The 18688-nt window shown below is 36.3% G+C and overlaps 1 protein-coding gene across 2 annotated transcripts in view; it reads right to left on the bottom strand.

Moving 5' to 3' along the window:
• SDK1 (sidekick cell adhesion molecule 1) overlaps nt 1-18688 on the bottom strand; it is a 901672-nt gene that overhangs the window by 649635 nt on the left and 233349 nt on the right. The gene's annotated exons all lie outside the window — the stretch shown is intronic.

The following is an 18688-nucleotide window of genomic DNA, read 5'->3' as shown; positions in this document are numbered from 1 at the left end:
AAATGTACCAGGCCTTCCAGGAGACAAGGGAAAAGCAGAGTAAAGAGGCTTCTCCAGGTGTGAGAGAATAAACTACCAGTGTACATCTGCTAGACAGAGAAGACATGTTAAAAAATAACCTGCTGCTCAGGAAATACCCTCCGGTGGCTCGAATCCATGGAGGTGCTCTCTGTAGTTTACAGAAGTAATTCCTCTCTTGTACGTGAGAACCACATTTCTACTCCCAGGTAGCTGACTCTGCATAGAGGAAAAAACACAAACACACGGACTGGCCTCCCTCTGAATACAAGCTCATACCCTCCAAAAGAACCCTCATGCTGCCTGGCAACTGCACTTGTCTGGCCTCTCCACTCTCCCAGATGACTGTTTACAACCCCTTTCCTACCTAGCAGACATACAGTGGGAAGTTTATTCTCTCACAGCTACTTGCTTCATAGCTGCATATTCTGCTCCTATTGCTGAAAATAAATTGGCCACTCTCCTATCTAAGGCCAAAATTTGTATGTGGACACTTGATTAAGAACATCATTTCTGCAATTTCTCCCTTTATCCCTAACTCTTCCTGTACACTGGAATTTTCCCATTAGGTCTACAAATGCTCTCCCATTAATTCATTAAAAGCCACTTTTGAAAGTACTCTCACTCCTTCCTCCAGCTACCATGCCTCTCTACTACCCTTGTACAACAAATGTTTAAGAATTATCTATTTTAGCAATCTCCAATTTCTTCTTTCATTACCTCTTATATACACTTCAACTAGTTTCCACTAATTCCACTTCACCAACACTATTCTTCCAAGTCATCAATAGCACCCAGTGGCTGAGCCCAGTGTTGAGACATTAGGCTTCCTCAAGAATAGCAATGGCACTGCACATAGCTCACCTTTCTTCTTTTGGCCTACAGGACTCCATGTCCTTTTGGTTTCCGCATACTGCTCTAATAGCTCCTTTGCAGACTCCTCTGTTCCCCTGTATAACCCAGATGATTAAATGTTGGAGAGTCCAGTGTTCATTCAAAAGCCCTTTTGTCTTTTCCATCCCTTAGTGATTTCAGTTATTCCCATGAACATTAAACCTTTTGTTAGACTGAAGATTTGTCATCCATTTTTTTTTCTAATTGGGATCTCTACAGAGCAAACACCAAATTTCTACTTAAAACTGCCTATTCAACAGCTCCTCTTTTAAATCTAGCAGACATCTCAAAGTGAGCCTGACTAAAACAAAGCCCCTGCATTCACTCTCATGCCTGCTGCTCTCAGTTTCTCCACCTGAGAACATGAAATCATAAATTCTCAGGTCAAAAATGGAGTCATTCTTAGTTCCCTTCTTTCTCTCCTATCTTCTCTGGGCATGTATATGCACTCGTGAACACATTCTCTCTCCATAGCCAATCTGTCAATAATGCCCATAGATACAACCTTTCAAAAATGTCCCCAAGTCCTACACTTCCTACCATCTCTACTCCTACCACCTGATTCAGTCATCTCATTATCTTGTTTGAGAATTTATCATTTAAATTGCCTCTTAATTGGTTTCCTTGCTTCCCTTCTTGCAAACATCACACTTTTCTTAACACAACAACCACAATAATTTGGTTAAGACATGAGTAGGATCTTGTCATTTCTACCTCTAATGGCTCGTCGTATCACTCAGATAATGCTCTAGAAGGCCCTACATAATCCCGTGCCCAGGACCTCACCTCTCATGTCAAAAGCAATTAATTTTGCTGCTGCTTCTTCCTGGAAAGTTCTCCCCCACATATCCACAATAGTTCACTTCCTTCCTTCCTACAGGTCTTTGCTCAAATGTCATCCTCTCAGGCTATATTTGTTGAGTGAATCAATCAATCAACATTGTCAATAAAGCTGATATGCTGACACAGGCTAGGCACTGCAGACTAATCCTGTGATGACAAAGAGGAGCTAGGAATCAGAAGCCAGACTCAAAGACACTGTCATTAGCATACAGCAGAGCCTATATCCATAATCACAATAGTATTTTCATCATGTAAATTAATAGAAAAAATACACAATCACAAGACTGGATGAAATTAGAACAGATACTTGAATTATCTGGTAGAATATAGAAAAAAAATAAATCACACCAGTTACACTATCGTATTGCTGCTCAAAAGTATAACCTTGAACTGATGCCAGGCCAACACTATTACTGGTGCCAGAGAAAATAAGGATAGAAATTAAGAGTAAGCACTTTGAAACTTACTGAATTTGTACTTTGCTGGAACAAGTTAGTGAATTTGTCTTGTTGATCAGGGTATATACTAAGTTTGAGTCCCATGTGGCATGACATCCATACTAATTACATGAAGAAAAACCATTAGTTAGTCTGTGATGGGTTATAGCCTTAAAGAAAGGGGAAAAATATTTTCCTTGCATAGCTAGTTGAAGAACAACTACTATAAAGTGTAACTTTTCAGTGGTCAAAATATAGGCCTTTACGTGATAGTTAGAAAAACTAATTATTGCTTTCCATACTTTTTTCTTAATTAAAATGGCTATTCATTTTCTTTTCACAACCTATATCCATAAGCAATGGCAATTTGGAAATTTTAAGAGTTTTCTTTTTTTATTTAACTGGCAACATTGATAGCTTCACTTTTTGCTATTGACTAAGTTATAGCATCTTCATAGAGATCAACAGTCCCACCTTAAGTACATAGATTCTACTAAACTTTCTCATAGAGCTTCCTGAAGTTTATAACATTATAACATTGTATTTCCACTTCCTAAAGCCCCTCAGTCCTACAGATGTCCTGAGGACAGTTCTCAGCACATTCCTATGTAATGATCTGTTTGGCTGCCCATCTTTTCCATTGAACTATAATATCTATAGGAGAAGGTATGATGATTTAATTGTTTTAGCCCAATACCTAGAATACTTCCTGGTTTGTAATAGTTATTCAATAAACAGTCACTGAGCAAATGAAATCACTTTATTACCTGTAGGTGAACCTCAGGTAAAAGAAAATGTGGAAACTCATTTGGCAAAAAGGAAGGAGATGTTTCCTAAATATGAGGACATAAGTCCATGGTGTAACTCTACACATCATGAAGATGATCAAGGTTTGTTCTAAAAATTCACATGCCTATGAACAGACAAAGCAGGTAAAAAGAAATTACATTCAATGGAATGTAAAAAAAGTTTTAAAAAATTAAATAAAATAATTAATAATGACAACAAATAAACCAAAGTTTCCTTTGAACCAGTATGTTTGCTCCCAACAAATTCTTGAACCCTCACTCGGCTCCTACTTAACCAAGAAACATGGCAGGGTAGGGAGAGAGGACAAATATAGGGACAAGTATTCCATTGTCCCTGGAGGTAAATTGATTCCTGTCTAAGCTAAAGTTTTTTAGTTTTCCTTTATTTTTACTCTCTGACTTGTTAAAAAGAAAAAAAAATTATACTGTTGCAAATCATAGTTTGAGTGGTTGTTGACAAGAAGTGCAGCTTAATATTTGATAATTCTGACTTCTGAGTGTTTTAAGATTTTCTTCCTGATATGGGAGGCTAGGAGTTTCAAACCTTCCCTTCCTGTACTCATTCTAAATACAGAGTCCACTGAGGTACTGCAAATTCAGGAACAAATGTGTACTTCGCATTCTGTAGGCTGTAGGGGAATAGTTGGTGAAAGGTTAAAAAAAAAGACAATGGGAAACAAATGGTTCTTAGCTAAATCTTGAATGATTAGTAGCCATTCACTAAGCAGGCAGGGTTAGGAGAAGGGTGACTTATTTTCTCCAATCCATCCCTTAGTGATGGCCTGCTAAGCACTAAGTACATCCACATGTTCTTGCTGAGCTCCTGGAAAGCTTTATACTCTGCATCCCTGTGTCTCATCAACTAGACCAGAAGCTCTGTGCCAACACAGACCACATCTCTAGGATTGGAACCTATCACACACCCCTGCACATAGAACATATTTGAAAATATTAATTGAGAATAAAGTAAACTTTTACATTTGGTGACTCTTTTAACAATGAGTGTTGTTCAATCAATTGTGCATAGTTTTTCAGGTTTCACTCCTTTAAGTTTTGCCAGAAATACACAAATACTGTCATTTCCAATTCAAATGTGATACCTAAATTTTCCCCTTTATTTAATCCTGATCTACATCATCTGTCTCATAATACAAATGTTAAAGGTTTACCAATTTACCACTTTGTATTAAATTACAAGTTTGCCTTGAAGAGGTTTTTGATAAAACTATTACACAAGTCCTGTAAGGTATAATTAAATAAGTCAAACCATCCCTTAGGGACCACTTACTTTGAAATGAAATTTCAGAGCCAAAAAGTGCCTGTAACCTTTAATGACGTTGTATCTACAATGCTGCTATGAACTTAAGTTAATCAGATCTCCACAGAGAGCCAGTCGTACCTCACTTGTGCAAATCTTACCCCCACCAAAAGGATCAATGTGGAAATTATTTTAGAACAAGATCATGTTTTCTGAAGAGCACTGTAAACCCAAGGCCCAGAACTCTCCTGGTGACTCAGGTTTAAGCCAGAATCTCTACTGCTTTGCAAGCCATCCCCTCCAGCCTTGACAGTTGAGAAGAAGCTAGGAAATAAGAAGTCTTTCAAAGGTCCTCCTAGCTGCCCCTGCCTCCAATCATTGATTGATAAACACTAGGGGCTCCTCCTACAACAAGTCTCACAAGGAGCCTGAGGGTACCAGACAACCAAGACAGTTCCTGCCACGGAGAAACAATGCCAAGTATTTTCTTTATGCCAAATAAATAAGTTATCTCCTCTAAAACCACATGTAAAATTAGCACGATGATTATTCAGCCTGTGCATCTCACATTCTCCCAAATTATCTCCTACAATAGCTACAGGGATAGGGCACAGGATCAGAATTAAAGACCAGAATTTTGCTGCTACTTATGATACTGACATGCTGGATGCTCTTGAAAAAATAACTTAAGATTTCTAAATTTTACCTCTTCATATTTAAATAGAAAATGCACTTCTTTCTATGCTGAATCAGTTCTGAAGACTACTATCTGACAAGTATGTGAAGCATTGAAAGTCTGACACAGGAGAAAGTGCCACTCTTATTGACATCACAACCTCTGAGATATACTCTATACAGGAAAACAAAATAGAGGGGTTAATGAGGTAGTCACTTAAAATTAATGCTTTCAAATGATAAAAATCTATGCAGACAATGTTTAAGATTACCTAAGAATATGCTTCATAAGGATGGTCCAGACGCTGTATCCCATGCTCACCTGTCCTAACTCCACCTTCTCCAACTTCAAGCCTTCTTGTGTAGCACTACTAATCTTCATGAAACATTCATTTTCTTATATTAATCTCTCAAAAATTTAAATATTCCATTTTAAGAAATCACACCTAAATTATATTTTTACTGACTCTCTAAATCTTCTGAAATTGTATATTTAAATTCTTCTTACCTAGTCAATATAACCTCTTTGCTATCACATAAAGACATCAAACCCAATCCTCCCTCATATTTGTTCAAGGTGGTCAAGTCTTCCCCACCTTCTGTAAATCCTCAATTTTTATAATATCAAAATGCAAAGTAGTCTTCAAGGACCCCCTCAGGTGCTTCCTCCTTGTAATGCCATCTGTGTTTCACCTCTTCCCTAATTTTACTTTCCTTTCTGCTTCTAGAATACCAACATAAAGGCATCACAAGTCCCCACCTAGCTTTCCCAACCCATGTGTCAGAACTATACCCCTTACTACCGGGGTGTCACTGCAATGGTACTCATGTGGAAGGCCTATGGATGAGAACAAACAGGCTTATGGTTGTAGGCAGAGTGGCCCCCAGAAAGTGCCCTTCATCCCCAAACCCTATGAATATGTTACTTTACAAAGCAAAAGGAACTTTTCAAATGAAAGAGGAGATTTTTATGAATTATGTGGATGAATTCAATCTAATCACATGAGCTCTAAAAGCACAGACATGTAGCTGAAGAAAAATGAAAGATTCTCTTAAGTGGGAATCCAGCAGCAGCTGGAGAAGGCCACATGGAACACCCGAGGAGAAGTGAGCAGCCTTAAGGAACAAGGACCAGTCCCTGGCCAGGAGACAAGAGGAAAAGGGCTCCATCCTACAGCACAGAACTGAATTCAGGCCATCTGAAGGAACCAGAAAACACTGCAACACCTTCATTTTCACCCTGTCAGACTCTAACAGGGAGAACCAGTGGAGCCACACCGAACCTAGACTCATGACTTACAGAACTACAAAGTAATAAAGGACTGTTGTCTTTTTTTTTTTTACTGTTGGTCGTTCAAAACATTACATAGTTCTTAATATATCATATTTCACAGTTTGATTCAAGTGGGTTATGAACTCCCATTTTTACCCAGTATACAGATTGCTGTATCACATCAGTTACACTTCCATTGGAAATGTTGTCTTAAGCTGCTAAATTTGTGATAATTTATTATAGCAGTGACAGGAAATTAATCCACTAGCAGATATGGCTGTGCCAGGTCAAACAAGAAAGTGGGCAGGACAAAATATAATTTCAGACCTGCTACTCAAACATACGTGATTCTTTAAATGCTAATTAGATATAAGATTAAAAAGCACACTTGAACAGGGATAATGGCAAAACACTAATGTTTCCATTTTTATTACAGAAAACCTGGAAAGACTGAAATATTCCAATAGCCAAACAATGTTAGAGTAATCAAGTCAAACACATTAAAACTAAAGCATATAATAAGACTATATGCTTCATCTTCTTTTGATTAAAGCAAGAAATTTATATTGATACTTCCAAATTTTCTCAAAAAAAAATCCTCCCTATGATCCAGTGGGGTTTCATTGACAGAATTAGTGGTATAGGCTATAGCACAAAAAACAGAAAAGTTGAACAGCTGTGCACACAGAGACTGCATACATGGCCTTGCTGTTATTAGCATTATACTAAAACAGGAAAGCCACTGAAGAGCTCTGAAGAGCAAACAGATCAGGGCACAGAATGCTCTTCACTAAACTGACAAACAGGTTATAGGTAAATCAATGAAACCAGATGAAAGACACTCTGAAAGAAACACAGGGTGAAACTAGAGCTAGATTGGGGAAATCCTAAAACCCCGTCATTTTATAAAATTATTGTGACAAAAGACAGGCAAGATACAAATGTTACACCAACTAAAAGGGCTTCAGAAAAGATTCTGGTATCTTGATATCTAGCATTTTTACTTGTCTCTCTCTCATAGGATAAAAAACCAAAAGCAATAACTTTTAATTAAAACAATCATAAATTTTCTTTCCAAATGCAGAATATCATGCTAAATGAAAAAGCCCGTGGAAAACAGAAAAACACATGCATAAATAAAACCACTTATAATCCCACATCCAGAGGTAAGCAATATTATTACTCTTCTGTTGGATGCTTTTCTGTTTTACACACATTATCCATGTTCCATTTTATACTTATTAATAAAAAAATAGTATTATACTTCTGGCTGAGAATCACTTACCTGGCATGCCTAAGGCTCTAGATTTGATTTGATATAAAAGTATACTTTAACTATACTTTTTTTTTTATTACCCAGTGGTAGTAATAAAAAAAAAAGCATACTTAAAGTCTATAAGGTTTAGGTTTTGGAAGGTAGTACTTAATTTTTAAATATCCTTATAGAATTCTATTTTATATAGTCTTCCTAACAATAACTAAAAATAACCTCTATTTGTGGAAACAAATAGATTCAAAATTTCTAATCTTCTACACATATCTTATGCATAACTCTGGATATAACAGAAGCAAAATTCTGACTTCACCATTCACTGGCCATGTTACACTAGACAGACACTTGAATCTTATGTACCTCAACTTATTTAATCCATATATTGTGTATAACTACAGCATATAATTCAGAAGTTAACTGTAAGGTAGATATGGTGATATACATAAAATGCTTAAAATAGTGCACAGAACAAACAGAGCAGAAGGTAAACTGTTACTGGGTTTATTTATTTATTTCTTTATTTGTTCTAATTAGTTATACATGATAGCAGAATCCATTTCGATTCATTGTACACACATGGAGCACAACACTGCATTTCTCGAATTGTACATGATGCAGAGTCACACCACATGTGCAATCATACATGTACCTTGGGTAATGATGTTCATTTCGTTCCACCACCTTTCTATCCCTATACCCCTTCCCACTTGCTCTTTGCGCAAAGTTCCTCCATTTTCCCACATGCCCCTGCCCCCATTATGGGTCAGTATCCACTTATCAGAGAGAACATTCAGCTATTGGTTTGGGGGGATTGGCTTATTTCACTTAGCATGATATTCTCCAACTACATCCACTTACATGCAAATGCCATAACATTATTCTCTTTTAATGTTGAGTAATATTCCATTGTGTATATGTACCACAGTTTGTTTATCCATCCATCTATTGATGGGCATCTAGGTTGCTTCCACTGTTTAGCAATTGTGAATTGTGCTTCTATAAACATTGAAGTGGCTGTGTTAGTGTAGTATGCTGTTTTTTAATTCTTTAGGGTATAGACGGAGGAGTGGGACAGCTGGGTCAAATGGTGGTTCCATTCCAGGTTTTCTAAGGAATCTTCATACTGCTTTCCAGATTGATTGCACCAATTTGCAGTCCCACTAGCAATGTATGAGTGTGCCTTTTTCCTCACATCCTCGCCAATACTTATTGTTGCTTGCATTATTAATAACTGCTATCCTGACTGATGTGAAATGAAATCTTAAGAGTACTTTTGATTTGCATTTTTCTAATTACTAGAGATGCTGAACATTTTTTCATATATTTGTTGACTGAATGTATATCTTCTTCTGAGAAGTGTCTGTTCAGTTCCTTAACCCATTTATTGATTGGGTTGTTTATTTTTTTGGTGTTAAGTTTTTTGAGTTCTTTATATATCCTGGAGATTAGTGCGCTGACATACTTGTGGGAAAAAATTTGCTTCCATTCTGTAGGCTATCTGTTCACTTCATTGATGGTTTCTGTTGCTGAGAAGAAGCTTTTAGTTTGAATCCATCCCATTTATTGATTCTTGATTTTCTTTCTTATGCTTTAGGAGTCTTATTAAGGAAGTCAGGGTCTAATCTGACATGATAAAGGTTTGGGCCTACCTTTAGGTGTAGGGTCTCTGGTCTAATTCCTAGGTCCTTGATCCACTTTGAGTTCAGTTTTGCCAGTGACATGATTCTATACTTGGAGGACCCAAAACATTCCATCAGAAAACTTCTAGAGTTAATAAATGAATTCAGCAAAGTAGCAGGATATAAAATTAATACTCATAAATCAAATGCATTTCTATACATCAGTGATGAATCCTCTGAAAGATACATTAGGAAAACTCCATATTCACAATAGCCTCAAAAAAAAAATACTTGGGAATCAATCTAACAAGAGAGGTAAAAGACCTCTACAATGACAACTACAGAACACTAAAGAAAGAAACTGAAAAAGACCTTAGAAGATGGAACTATCTCCCATATTCTTGTATAGGCAGAATCAATATTGTCAATATGGCCATAGTACTCAAAGTGCTATACAGATTCAGTATGATTCCAATTAAAATACCCACATCATTCCTTATATAAATAGGAAAAGCAATCATGAAATTATTTGGAAAAATAAGAGAACCAGAATTGCCAAAGCAATCCTTACCAAGAAGAGTAAAGCAGGAGGCATCACAATCCCAGACCTTAAATTATATTACAAAGCTATAGTAACAAAAACGGAGATATGTCCATAGCATATCTCCTTGCTGTCTCCTCCAGGACAGCAAGGAGATATGCTATGGACAGCAGGGAGTGGCCTAGAACCAAAGTCCCAATGACTGTGGAATTGCCACATAAACCCTGGACTACTACCTGTCTAGAAATAAGAGAGAAATTAACCCCATCCTTGTTTAAACCATATCAGTTTTCTAAGTTGGAAATGAGAAACTTTTAGGAATAGAGAATGTCAAGTCTCATTAAAATCACAATGCTTACAAAGATGCATTTATAAGAAACCAGAAAAAGAAAAATTATTAATGGAAGCAACCAACATTAAACTGTTCTAGCCAAACTCACTTGTTCTAAGATGGCTGCCAGGCAACCCACTCCTTCAATATAATCCACCTGCATGCTAAACGACACCCCATCCCCAACCCCAGCACCATGACAGTTGGCAATTGTCATGACTATGACCAGAAAGAGGAGAGAAAAGAGATAGCAAATTCCCAGAAAATCTCCACCCATTTTCAGCTAAAACATGAAATATTTCCCCCTTTTATTAAGTCATATCCTTCCCCCTCATTTATTTTACCCTCCTGACACTGAAGGGTTGGGGAGTTGATTTGCGAGTTTATTTCCTATTTCTATTCTTAAACAAAATAAAACCTTCCTTCACTGCACAATGGATGCTCAATCTGGTTATTGGTTCCACATCCCCAGAGGGAAAAAGTAGAGAGTAAAAAATTTGTAATAATGCGATGTATAAAGAGGCTCAAAAATGTTTCTACTTTCTAAGTCAGTCACATCATTTCTGGGCTGTTCTCTAATAAATTAACAGAAAACACAGGGAAGGTTTTTATGCACCATTATTTTATTGATAATGTTATTTATCATTTTCTGAAGTTGGAAACAAGAAACTTCAAAGAATAGGGAATGTCAAGTCTCATTATAATCATAGTGCTTTCAATGATGCATTTTTAAGAAAACAGAAAAAGAAGATTTCACTGTGATGTTAACTGGGTAAAAACCCCATAAAATTATTTTTACCCCAAATTTCAACTATTCGTATACAAATGCATAGAAATAAAATGATGCAAAAGAAATTATACCATTAAGAAAGTTTGCTTCAAAGAACTAAATTTAACTGGCTAAAGATCTTAATAGACACCTTACAACAGAAGAGATACAGATGCAAGCCTGTTAAAATGAGATGCATATCATTTATCACCAAGAAAACCCAAATTAAAACAATTATGTCCATTGCACAACTATTAGAAAGCATGCTCAAAATCCAGAACACGGACAATAACAGGTGCTGGGAAGATGTGAGTCTAATCCATAGGAACTCACAATAATGGTAAAAAAAAATAGGAAATGTTGCACACTTTGGAAGAATACCACACAGGTAGCTTAAGAATACCTCCAGCTAGGCATTTACTAAGAAGTGTTTATAACTGTATCATGTGTTTCTTGCAACTCAGAGGCATCTCCCCCAAGGAACTGAAATGTAATCATCAAAAGAACGAGATCTGTCTCTAAGACTCCATGGGAGGGCAGAATCCTAACATTGACAGGCAACAAACACAACTGGTCTAATTTCATTAATATTTTTCAACCCTTTGTATTTTTAAAAATTTATCTTTATCTACTAAGCCCCCATACTCCTTTTCCTTTTCAAAGGACAAAATCAGCATGGACCTCAGTTGTTTCTTCTACTGATAGGCATATAATAACTTCCTCATTTTTAATCATTGTGTAAGATGTTTCTTTCACAGAACACTTGTCCTGTGAGATGCAAAATATCCAACCTACAGACAACCCCAAGTTGAAATGAACTACCAAGTCCCAAATCAATAGAACCTTGGATTCAGGACTGAGAGCTACAGGGAGGGATATTAACTATGTAACCACAACACAGGAATAGTAAAATCAGGAAATACACAACTACACCCAATCAAGACCTAAGACATTATCAGAAGCATCAACTCAAAAGCTATTGAAAAACAGCCTCACTGGTCGGTTGGGTAGGCAGTTTTAAGCATTCTTCCTGTCTCCTTCTTGGTCAACCTTCAATAAAACTTATTTTCTACAAAAACCAATACCATAATATTGGTTCTATATCAGTTGGGCAACAAGCCCTAGCTCAGTATCCAGTCCTGTACCAAACATAGTCATACCATACCATATCAATAATAAATATTCGAATACCAGACCATCTCGCAATAGTGTTCCATGGTGTTTACTCAAAGAAGTTGAAAATGTATGCCCATACAAAAACCTGTGCAGATGTTGATAGAAGTTTTATTCAAAATTACTGAAAGTTGGAAGCAAACAAGATACCCTTCAGTAGGTGGAAGATCAACTTTGATAGATACAGATGATGGAATGTTATTCAGCACTAAAAGAAATGAGCTATCAAGTCATGAAAACACATGGAGGAATTTAAATACACATTACTAATAAGTGAAAAGAGCCAGACTGAAAATTTTTCATACTGTATGATCCCAACCTTATGACTTCTGGAAATGGTAAGATTCTGGAGACAGTGAAAAGATCACTGGTTACCAGAGATTAGGAGGTAGGGAGGGACAAACAGTTGGAGCACAGTTGCATTTTTAGGGCAGTGAAGCTACTCCATAATAATGGGTACATTATTGATAAGTTGTTCCAAACCTGTAGACTGTAAAACACCAAGAGCAAATCCTAATATAAACTATGAAATTGACATGATAATGATGTACATATAGTATAAAGTCACCCTTGTTGGGGAGGCAGACTAAGCATTTGTGAGACTGAAGATATGTGCAGGGCAAATCTCTGAATTTTCTGCTAAGTTTTGCTGTGAACCTAAAACTTCTCTAAAAAGTAGTTTCTTTAAAAAAAATGTTGCCTCAGAATGGTACAATTATGGTTGGTATTATTTTTTTATTTCTTACTTCCTTAAGCTTCTGGTGCTTTATTAATTTTCTATGAACTTATGAACTTATTTTATAATAAAGAAGTTTTTTTTAGAGAGAGTGAGAGAGGAGAGAGAGAGAGAGAGAGAGAGAGAGAGAGAGAGAGAGAGAGAGAGAGAGAATTTTTAAAAAATATTTATTTTTTTTTTTTTTTAGTTCTCGGCGGACACAACATCTTTGTTGGTATGTGGTGCTGAGGATCGAACCCGGGCCACACGCATGCCAGGCGAGTGCGCTACCACTTGAGCCACATCCCCAGCCCCAATAAAGAAGTTTTAAAAAATAATTCCTTGCTGACTACTGCCACTTAACACAATTATAAGGAAAAATGGATTAGATGGTTAAAGGGATCCACAGTGTTAAGAAGACAGGAATAACTGCTAAATAAACATTTTGACAAGCCACTTAATAGTCTGACAGTTTGGTTAGAAAATTTTACCAAGTAGTTAAGTGTTCATTAAGCAAAAATATTTTAATGTAAAGTACTAAGTAAAATGGCCTACATAATCCCTTATTAAATTTTAAATAATTTAAACTTGAATGAATTGGGGTTATTTTGATCAAGAACTTTATTTAAAATCCTTAGTCCTGAAATCACATGTGAAATGTCAGAACTTGTAAACACGCGAAAATATCATCACTACTTGTAAAAAGAAAACCATCAAATTATAGCATGTTTTCAAACTATACTAAGTTATGCTGTCTATACTAACAAGGAAGAGAAAAGTTCTAAATCACTTATTAAACTGACAGGAGCCTATGGCGACTTCAGTAGAAACAAGTACAAATTAGAATGCTCTTGTCTCTCAGATGACAAGTCTATCCTGAGATCCTCCTGGCTCTATCCACATCCCTGACAGCCTGGCCCAAGGTACTATTACCTTTTTGTCTGGATTACTGCAATAGCCTCCCATTCTGGCTTCTTCTCCCCTGACCTGGTCCTCCTGTTTTCACCCTGTCCCCTGACCTGGTTCTCCTGGCTTCCACTTTGTCCCCCCACCTTGTACCCCTGTTTTCACCCCCAGTCCACATTGGTTCCCTGCTTTCGCCCTGTCCTATTACATTCTTTAACAGAGCAGCAAGTGCCCTCTCACATTTTGTTCTGGGCTTCTCAATTTAAAGTAAAAACCAGTATCCTTACAAAGCTTCTGAGAGTGATTCTCCACAATCTCACTCTAGACCAATGCATCTTATAGCTCAGGCACCTGCTAAGCCAGTCTCCTTGCCTTCCTCCCTTTCCTGAGGACCTGCAGTGCTCTTCTTCCTCCAATCAAGTCAAAGATCATCATGCCCTTCTAGGCCACCCACAGCCACCATGTTCCCTGTTCTTCTGTGCCCCATTACACTTACACCTCACAACATACTGTATATTTATTCACTGTTTATCATTCTGTCTTCCCTAAGACCCTATCATTAAACAAACATTCAGCAAGGGAAGGAATTTTTATCCATTTTTTCTGCTGATGTCTCCCAAGCTATAGAGCTTAACTGGCCTTAGGACAAGCTTACTAATTTGTTGGAATAAAAGCAAGTGGCACATTTATAAACCATAAAACAAAAACATAGGCATACAATAGTGAATCTGACTAAAAAAAATGTTAGGGTTCTCTTTGGGAAGACTGGTGACAATTTCTGTACTGTTAGGAATGAATATGCTCACGTAACAGAAAACTGCTTATTAGGAAGAGAGACACACACTGGAATACCTGAAAAGATAAAAGCATTCCTTCTCAAAACCTCTCCCATTATCCTTCAGTTCATCAAATGCTTCATTTGCCAAGTTTCAATTTATTGATTTTTTAAAAAAATAAACGACAGTGGAATGCATTACAATTCTTATTACATGTATGCAGCACAATTTTTCATTTCTCTGATAGTATATAAAGTATGTTGACACTAATTTGTATCTTCATACATGTACTTTGGATAATGATGTCCATCACATTCCACCATCCTTGCTTAACCCCCACCCCCTCCCTTTCCCTCCCATCCCTCTTCCCTATTTATTTTTTTAAATGAAAGTTTATGTAAGTTTATTTCTTTTTTTTTTTTTTGAGAGAGAGAGAGAGAGAGAGAGAGAGAGAGAGAATTTTTTAATATTTATTTTTTAGTTTTTCGGCAGACACAACATCTTTGTTGGTATGTGGTGCTGAGGATCGAACCTGGGCCGCATGCATGCCAGGCGAGTGTGCTACCGCTTGAGCCACATCCCCAGCCCCCCTCTTCCCTATTTAGAATTCATCTATTCCTCCCATGCTCCCCCTCCCTACCCCACTATAAGTCAGCCTCCTTTTATCAGAGAAAATGTTTCGCATTTGTTTTTTGAGATTGGGTAACTTCACTTAGCATTATCTTCTCCAATGCCATCCATTTACCTGCAATTGCCATGATTTTATTCTCCTTTATTGCTGAGTAAAATTCTATTATGTATATATGCCACATATTTTTATCCATTCATCAACCAAAGGGCATCTAGGTTGGCTCCACAGTTTAACTATTGTAAATTGTGCTGCTATAAACAATGATGTGGCCATATCCCTGAAGTATTCTGTTTTTAAGTCTTTTGGGTATAAATCAAGGAGAGGGATAGCTGGGTCAAATAGTGGTTCCATTCCAAGATTTCCAAGGAATCTCTATACTGCTTTCCATATTGGCTGTACTAATATACAGTCCCACCAGCAATGTATGAGTGTACCATTTTCCCCACATCTTTGCCAACACTTACTATTGTTTGTCTTCATAATAGTTGCCATTCTGACTGGAGTGAGATGATATCTTAGAGTAGTTTGATTTGCATTTCTCTAATTGTTAGAGATGATGAACATTTTTTTTCATATATTTGTTGACTGATTGTATATCCTCTTCTGAGCAGTGTCTGTTCAGGTCCTTGGCCCATTTATTGACTGGGTTATTCGATTTTTTGGTGCTTATATTTTTTTGAGTTCTTTATATACCCTAGAGATTAGTGCTCTATCTCATGTGTAAAGGGTAAAAATTTGTTCCCAGAATGTATATTCTCTTGTTCACTTCACTGATTGTTTCTTTTGCTGAGAAGAAACTTTTTAGTTTGATTCTATCCCATTTATTCCTTCTTGGTTTTAATTCTTGTGTTAGAGGAATCTTATTAAGGAAGTTGGGGCCTAATCCCACATGATGAAGATGACAGCCTACTTTTTCTTCTATTAGATACAGATTCTCTGGTTTAATTCCTAGGTCCTTGATCCACTTTGAGTTGAGTTTTGTTTAATTTCATTTTGTTGCGTATGGATTTCCAGTTTTCCCAGCACCACTTGTTGAAGAGACTATCTTTTCTCCAATGTATGTTTTGGGCACCTTTGTCTAATATAAGATAATTGTAATTTTGTGGGTTAGTCTCTGTGTACTCTATTCTCTACCACTGGTCTACCACACAATTTGCCCAGATTGAATCAGGAAGATATACAAAATTTAAACAGACCGATATCAAGTGATGATATAGACAAGCCATCAGAAGCCAACCAACGAAGAAAAGCCTAATACCAGATGGATACATAACCAAGTTCTAAAAGACCATCAAAGAAGAACTAATACTCAATCTTCCACAATTTATTTCAGGAAATAGAAAAAGAGGAAGCACTTCCAAACTCATTCTATGAGGTCCATATCACCCTGATCCCAAAACCAGGCAAAGACACGTAAAAGAAAAAAAAGAACTTCAGATCAAATCTTTAATGAACATGGATGCAGAATTTCTCAATAAAGTTCTGCAAATCAAATACAAAAACATATCAAAAAGATTGTGCACTATGATCAAGTGGGATTCATCCCAGGGATGGGAGGTTGGTTCAACATATGGAAATCAATAAACGTAATTCATCACATCAATAGACTCAAAGAAAAGAACCATAGGATCATCTCAATAGATGCAGAAAAAAGCATTTGACAAAATACAGCACCTTTACATGTTCAAAACACTAGAAAAACTAGGGAACCAGGAACATATCTCAACATTATAAAGGCTATCTACACTAAGCCTCAGGCCAACATCATTCGAAATAAAAATTAAAGGCATTCCCTCTAAAAACTGGAACAAGACAGGGATGCCCTCTTTCACCCTTCTATATAACATAGTTCTGGAAACACTAGCCAGAGCAATTAGACAGATGAAAGTAATTAAAGAGATACGTATAGGAAAAGAAGAACTTAAATTAGCACTGTTTGCTGACAATTATGATTCTATACCTAGAAGACCCAAAAAGCTCCACCAGGAAACTTCTAATACTAGTAAATGAATTCAACATAGTAGCAGGATATAAAATCAACACCATAAATCAAAGGTATTTCTGTATATCAGTGACAAATCCTCTGAGAAGGAAATGAGAAAAATTACCCCATTTACAATAACCTCAAAAAAAAAAAAGATACTTGGGAATCAACTTAATGAACGAGGTGAAAGATCTATACAATGAAAACTACAGAACCCTAAAGAGAGAAATAAAAGACCTTAGAAGATGGAAAGATCTACCTTGCTCTTGGATAGGCAGAATTAATATTATCAAAATGACCATACTACCAAAAGCACTACACAGATTTAATGCAATCCCAATCAAAATCCCAATGGCATTCCTCATAGAAATAGAAAAAGCAATCATCTGAAAAAGTAAGAGACCCAGAACAGCTAAAGAAATCCTTAGCAGGAAGAGTGATGCAGGTGACACCACTATATCAGACCTTAAAACTATGCTACACAGCAATAAGGGCTTTTCTTGTTTGGTAGGCTTCTGATGGCATCTTCTGTCTTATCGCTTGAAATTTATCTGTTTAAATTGTGTATATCATTCTGATTTTATTTTGGAAAATCCTATGACTAAAGAAATTTGTCAATGCCTTCAATATTTTCTTTTTTATTGGAGTACAAGTTTTCAAAATAATTTCTAGCTATCTTCTGTATTTTTGTAGTGTCTAATGTGATATTTTGTTTTTCATCATGCATGTTAGTAATTTGAGTTTTCTCTCTCCTTCTCTTTGTTAACATGGCTAAGGGTTTATTAATTTTATTTTTTCAAAGAACCAACTATTTGTTTTGTCCATTTTTTCCATTTTTTTGTTTGAATTTTATTATTTTCAGGTCTGATTTTAAATTATTTCCTGTGCTCTACTGCTTTTGGTGTTTATTTTTTCTTCTTTTACTAGTGCTTTGAGATGTAATGTTAAGTCATTTATTTGTTAACTTTTTCTTCTTTTAAGGAATGAACTGCATGCAAAGAACTGTCCTCTTAGTAACTACTTTATTTCATAGTGTCCCAGTGATTTCGATACATTGTATCTGTGTTCTCATTCACCTCTAAGAATTTTTTTTTATCTCCTCCTTGATGTCTTTTGCAACCCATTGTTCATTCATTAGCATATTATTTAGTCTTCAAGTGGTGGAATAGCTTTTATTTTTTATTTTATCACTAATTTCTAATTTCATTCCATTATGATCTGATAGAATGCAGGGTAGTATCTCTACTATTTTATATTTCCTAAGAGTTGCTTTGTGGCACATTATATGGTCTATTTAATAGTAGAATCCATGTGCTGCTGAGAAGAAAGTGTATTCATTCATTGAAGAATTTGAAACATCGTATATATGTCAGTTAAGTCTAAGTTATTGATTGTATTATTTTTTTAATTGGTTGTTCACAACATTACAAAGCTCTTGACATATCATATTTCATACATTAGAATCAAGTGGGTTATGAACTCCCATTTTTACCCCAAATACAGATTGCAGAATCACATTGGTTACACATCACATTTTTACATACTGCCATATTAGTGACTGTTGTATTCTGCTACCTTTCCTATCCTCTACTATCCCCCCTCCCCTCCCCTCCCATCTTCTCTCTCTATACCATCTACTGTAATTCATTTCCCTCCATGTTTGTTATCCCATTCCCCTCACAACCTCTTATATGTAATTTTGTATAACAATGAGGGTCTCCCTCCATTTCCATGCAATTTCTCTTTTTCTCTCCCTTTCCCTC

The sequence above is a fragment of the Spermophilus citellus genome, assembly GCF_964194105.1.
Source record: "Spermophilus citellus genome assembly, chromosome: 6".
Taxonomy (NCBI): Eukaryota; Metazoa; Chordata; class Mammalia; order Rodentia; family Sciuridae; genus Spermophilus; species Spermophilus citellus.
The sequence above is the reverse complement of the archived record's forward strand: the minus strand, read 5'-3'. Positions and strand labels throughout refer to the sequence as shown.